The sequence below is a fragment of the Narcine bancroftii genome, chromosome 1, assembly GCF_036971445.1.
Source record: "Narcine bancroftii isolate sNarBan1 chromosome 1, sNarBan1.hap1, whole genome shotgun sequence".
NCBI lineage: Eukaryota > Metazoa > Chordata > Chondrichthyes > Torpediniformes > Narcinidae > Narcine > Narcine bancroftii.
Window position 1 is genome coordinate 464,297,121 of NC_091469.1, and position 6,019 is coordinate 464,303,139.

The 6,019-nt window shown below is 45.1% G+C and overlaps 1 long non-coding RNA gene across 1 annotated transcript; it reads right to left on the reverse strand.

Moving 5' to 3' along the window:
• Window positions 1-354: 354 nt before the first annotated feature.
• LOC138751845 (uncharacterized) lies at window positions 355-5,521 on the reverse strand. Its single transcript, XR_011350228.1, has 2 exons — window positions 4,805-5,521; window positions 355-1,823 (listed from the first exon to the last, which is right to left on the reverse strand). It is a non-coding gene; the product is annotated as an uncharacterized lncRNA (long non-coding RNA).
• Window positions 5,522-6,019: the final 498 nt, after the last annotated feature.

Consider the following 6,019-nt stretch of genomic DNA (forward strand, 5'->3'; position numbering starts at 1 on the left):
GAAGGGCTGAGGCTTGAAATGTCGCTAGTATATCTTTACCTGCTATGGACACTGAGAGACCGGCTGAGCTCCTCCAGCATTTCTGTGTGTTTTTACCACCATCCACACCATCAGCAGACTTTCATATTTCACTTCTTTCAGAAACATTCAGCAGATCCGAAGGCAACTTTTCAAAGTGAAAGAGTTAGTATTTCAAATCTGAGGTGCTTTGTTAGTTTCAAAGATTGCTTTTGCCCAATGGGTGGAGTATCTAATACCTTCAAATTTATATCAGGAAAACACAGCGAGCAACATTAAAATGAATAGTGTTTCTAGCACATGTGTCAGAAGTACAAATTCTCACACATGAGTCTCTTTAAAGTTGGTGACACGACAAGCTTTATTTACAAGTCTGCAGAGTTGGACTCAACTGGCTTCTCGCCAAGTCAAGCCCCGATACATACAGTGCATTGATTTTTATACCTTTTTTGCTTGACCTTCCCCTCCTCTTTAACACTGTTTTAATTGGTTAGTTTTTGCAAAATCATTCTAAGTACACTTGCATTTGTAATTATCATGTTAGTTACGTACACTACGAACTCTGCACACACTAAATTCTGTTTTTCACTCTTTTATCAATCTTTGGCTCCTACATGTCTCTTTGTGACCATGAAAGATCTCTGTTTGTTATAACATTGTCCAGCTGAACTTTTATGGTAAGCTCCCTGTCTATTCTGGCTTCCCCTTTTATGATTAATCATCACATTTTAACTTAAGCCCTTTTTAACCTAAATTCTCTATCTATAACAATCCACCCCTTTCTTTCTTTAAAATGTGTGTACTATTTCTGAATGGGGGCCTTAACCCAGGGAAGAGAACCATCTTCTGATAAATCAATTTCGTGCTGAAGTAAAATTCTAATTGGGTCTCCCAGGCCCCCTGGCTGCATGGTCTGCTGGACCATCGAAATCACTAGGCTGCGCAGACAGGGAATAAGACAGGGTAAAACAAGCAGGAGGAACAAAACACCCCCGATGACCCACAATAAGGTGCGCCACCAGGTTCCTCCAAACCATTTGCCCAACCAATTTAATTTTGCGAAAGGATGCCAGGTCTGGACTGGTACATGGGACAAAGTGCGAATATTATCAGCGATTTTGCGAACGGCTTGGCCATTATCATCAATCTTTAAGCAGCAGTTAGTCAAATTAAGCTTTCCACATACACCCCCTTCTGTGGGCCTGACTCACCCTCCCAGGGCCAACCATTAAGAGGGAAAGGAGTACTATTAGGAATCTGTATATAATGACCCACACTACTTCCCTCATTCTCCGTACAAGGGGTATATGGATGTTGGGTGGTATTTTCTGCCCAGCATTTCTTAGGAACTGAGGTATGGGAAATGAAACTACCCTCCTTTCTTTCCCAAGTGCGGTCCTGAAAAAGGACTACTGTGTCTCTGCACTTCTTACACTTCAGACCTGACAAAGACATAGGCAAACCAAGAAAAACCAAAGCATATAACAATAACATTGTCAATCAAGTCTTCCTGCGAAATCGCAAAGTAAGAGGTTTGTCTCCAGGAACACAAGTCCAATCTGAGTCCGTATCAGGGTCCTGAGGCGCCTCTACAGGTCCCTTAAATCTGGATGCGTGCGTCCACCCCTTCTCTCTTGTTCGTATTGCAGCCTCTGTAGTCAAGAGAACTTGGAATGGACCTTCCCACTGTGGCTGGAGTTTTTCAATTTTCCAGGTTTTGATGAGAATCCAGTCTCCCGGTTCCACCTTGTGTAAAGAAAAGTCTAGAGGTGGTGTTTGTGCCAATAGTCCCCTCTTTCGTAAATCTGTAAGAGAGCGTGACAGTGCCTGTAAATAGTTCCTAACAAAAATATCCCCTTCCCCCAAGGTGGGACACCCCTCAACTATACTCCAGAAGGGAAACCCAAACATCATCTCATAAGGGGACACCCCCACATCCCTGCGTGGGGCAGTACGAATTCTCAATAAGGCCAGGGGCAGACACTTTATCCAAGGCATTTTAGTCTCCACCATTAATTTTGTCAATTGCGTCTTTAGGGTTCCATCAGGCAGCTGACTTGCGCCCAACTGAGCCATGTCCTTTTCTTCCTTAGCAGTGAAAATGGGAGCTTTTTTATACCTTGTCTTATTGGGATTAAGGTCAGCAAACGGACTTCCTGTTACATGGCCGCCCTTTTGGCCTCTTCATCAGCCAGTCTGTTCCCAATTGCGGTCGGGGTATCTTCCCTCTGATGGCCTGGTATGTAGACCACTGCTATTTCCCGGGGTAATGTCAGGGCTTCCAAAGTCAGAGTAATCATCTGTTCGTGTGCCAATTCCTTTCCTCTTGATGTAATCAGACCGCGCTCCTTCCAGATTTTACCAAAGGTATGCACTACCCCGTATGCGTATTTGGAGTCAGTGTAAATTGTTCCAGTTTTCTCTGCCAGTACTCTGAGGGCTCTCTGCAAGGCATATAGTTCGCAGGACTGTGCCGACCAGCTTCCGGGTAGCCTCGCGAATTCTACCACTTCCCAAGCATCTCCTTCTATTATGGCATACCCGCTTCTCCTCATTCCGTCAACACATCTGGCGGAGCCGTCAATGTAGAATTCATATCCCTCTCCCAGGGGAGTATCACAAAGGTCCTCTCGGGTCTTGGTCTGGAGATCCGTCAACTCGACACAGTCGTGCTCCACTTCTTCCCCTGTTTCACCGTCGTATAAAAACTGAGCTGGGTTGCAACTATTATTCTTAGCAAACTGTAGGTCTTCTCCGACCATTAAAATGGTCTCGTACTTTAATATGTGGGAATCAGTCAGCCATCGATGGGCGGTTTGTGCTAATAGAACACTCACAGAATGGGAGGTGTACACAGTCATCCTTCCTCCAAAAGTGAGTTTGCGTGCCTCCTCCACCAACAGAGCAGCAGCCGCTACTCCCTGGATACACGTCGGCCATCCGCGAGACACTGGGTCCATCATTTTGGACAGGAAAGCCACTGGGTGTCGCTGACCGCCTTTTTCCTGCGTCAAAACTCCCACAGCTGTTCCTTGGTTATGAGTGACAAATTGCTGGAAGGGTTGTTTTAAAGAGGGCAGAGTGAGTACCGGGGCCCGCGTCAGGCAATGCTTCAAGTCCTCAAGCCATCCCTTCTCCTCCTGGGTCCATTTCAATGGATATTCATCTTCATTTGTCAGCTTTTCATTCATAAACTTCACCAACGCTGAGTAAGGGTTTTGTTTCCTTTCCCCTCTGGACTCGGCATTTATCTGTCGGATAGTCTGTACCATAATCTTCGCTGCCCTCTTTTGACCTTCCTCTTCCCTCTGCACATATACTCTTTGCGCCTTTTTTAACAGGTCGCTCAAGGGTTTTTACATTCCAGTCCTCCTCCTTTTCTAGTTTCTTCCTAATGTCCTGCCACGATTTGGACACAAATTCGATTCGAATAAGCTGTTCACTCATTGGTGTACTAGGGTCTACACCCGCATACTGTTGGACATTCTTTCTCACCCTCTCCAAGAAATCAGTAGGCGACTCATCTTTCCCCTGGTGGTTCCCAAATGCCTTGGCGAAATTGTGACCCTTTGGCACAGCCTCCCGTATTCCTTTAATCGTCCACTCTCTATATTGTCTCATACTTGCCAATCTCTCGGGTGTTCGTTTGTCCCACCTGGGTTCATTCAGGGGATATTTTTGTTCATGGGGTCTGGGGTCCCCAGGTTGTTCACGTTCCCACATGAGGAGGGCAGCCTGTCGAATCATCTGCCTCTCCTGGGGTGAGAATAATGTTCCCATTATTGCGTGCATCTCTTCCCAGGTATATGTATTTGGTCCCAGGAACTGGTCGAACTGTTTGGCCAGTCCCATGGGATCTTCCAATAGACTTTTCATTTCCTTCTTAAATCCCCGCACCTCAGTACTGGTTAGGGGGACGTTTACATATCCCGTTCCCCCTCCCGGTCCTCCCATAGAAACTTCCCTCAGGGGATTTAGGCTTACTGGAGCCTTCGATGGTCCTGGTCCAGTCTGGGATCTGGTCCAGGGTCGGTTTACCGGTGGAAGTTTAGGGTCCGACTCCCTTAATTCATCCCTTCGTTCCTGGCCCCTTCCGGGACAATCAGATTCATCACCTTTCCCCTCCAGCAGCGAGCTTCCCTCAGGCGCAGTGGGCACCGGGGGAACATAAGGAGGGGGGAGGTTGTCCAAAGGTTCCCACTTCTTTTCTCCCGCTACCCTCAATTTAAAACATTTTGTTAAGGATCCTGGCCAGGGAACCCAACAAAATGCATACGCCGACTCTTCTTGATTCACCTTTTGTCTCAAGTTTACATATATGTTTAATGCTTGTCTAACCCAATCCTCATCAGATCCAAATTTCGGCCACCAGACCGAGGAACCTTTAATAGGCTGTTTCGACCAAAGAAGACAATATTGAACCATCTTTTTCTTGTCTTTGTCTCGATATCGTTTACTATCCCAATTTTCAAACATTCTCCCCAAAGGGCTGTCAAGGGGAACCCCCGCAGAAAAGTCCTGATCTTTCAGACGAGCCCTTAGATTTTGATCCTCCCATTTTCCCGCCTAGATCCGTTTATCGTTGCTGAGGACCCCCCCCCCCCCGTTCGGGACCCTACTCCCTTTTATCTCAGACGCCTCGTTGGAGGTACTATCCCTCCGCCGGTTCCCGCCGAGGTTTCCCTGGGGTCTATCCTAAGGTCCCACGACAAGGTCCTCACGCCACGACAAAGGCTCTACACCTGATTTATCGTTTTATTTTATTTTTTCCCGTCATGACCGTTACCTGGGTGGTCTCGTCCGTCAATCCCCACACCACAATCGTAAGTCGTCACTTACCGGTGTCTTCCTGGGGATTGAACCATCACCCCTCTCCTTTTCATCTTGTCGTGTCACCTTGTCCGGATACCACTCGCTCAAGCCGCCCGAGGCGACGAGCAAGGGACTAGGAGCCGCTGAACTCAGCGGGGTGCACCACCTCCGATGTCCCCCTTTCTCGCCTCCTCCGACGGCTGGAGTGTAGATCCCGGACGAGCCCCCAGTTGTCAGAAGTACAAATTCTCACACATGAGTCTCTTTAAAGTTGGTGACACGACAAGCTTTATTTACAAGTCTGCAGAGTTGGACTCAACTGGCTTCTCACCAAGTCAAGCCCCAATACATACAGTGCATTGATTTTTATACCTTTTTTGCTTGTCCTTCCCCTCCTCTTTAACACTGTTTCAATTGGTTAGTTTTTGCAAAATCATTCTAAGTACACTTGCATTTGTAATTATCATGTTAGTTACGTACACTACGAACTCTGCACACACTAAATTCTGTTTTTCACTCTTTTATCAATCTTTGGCTCCTACATGTCTCTTTGTGACCATGAAAGATCTCTGTTTGTTATAACATTGTCCAGCTGAACTTTTATGGTAAGCTCCCTGTCTATTCTGGCTTCCCCTTTTATGATTAATCATCACATTTTAACTTAAGCCCTTTTTAACCTAAATTCTCTATCTATAACAACATGGTTACAATTTAGAAAGATCTAAAACAATCAAATACTTGGTAAGAACACGAGCAAACTGAAAGCATAAGGCTACTTGCTCAAAACTTTCTCTATTTTCTTTTCATTATAATGTTTAATATCACATTTGAATTTGAAATAGTCAGTTATGTAGTTTAATTCTGCAGAAAATTGCACTCTAATAAAGTATCAAATTAAAGTGATTTTAAATTAAAATCCTCAACACAGGGTCAACTAAACTGATTATAAGTATAAGTTAGCTTGCACGGTAATTGCCATGGTGCATGTGACCAGATCTTGGTTAGCTCGACACTTTACATCAATGTGAACAAGACATTATTTTAATTGGCAATCTGAATGACCCACAAGTTATGGTTGAAGTATAAGTAATTACAATTTAGTGTACTATTAAAATGTATTATTTTGTTGATTGGATATGATTGCTTTCATTTATTTAAATTGTAGCTTTCAAACCCCATATGGGAGAGA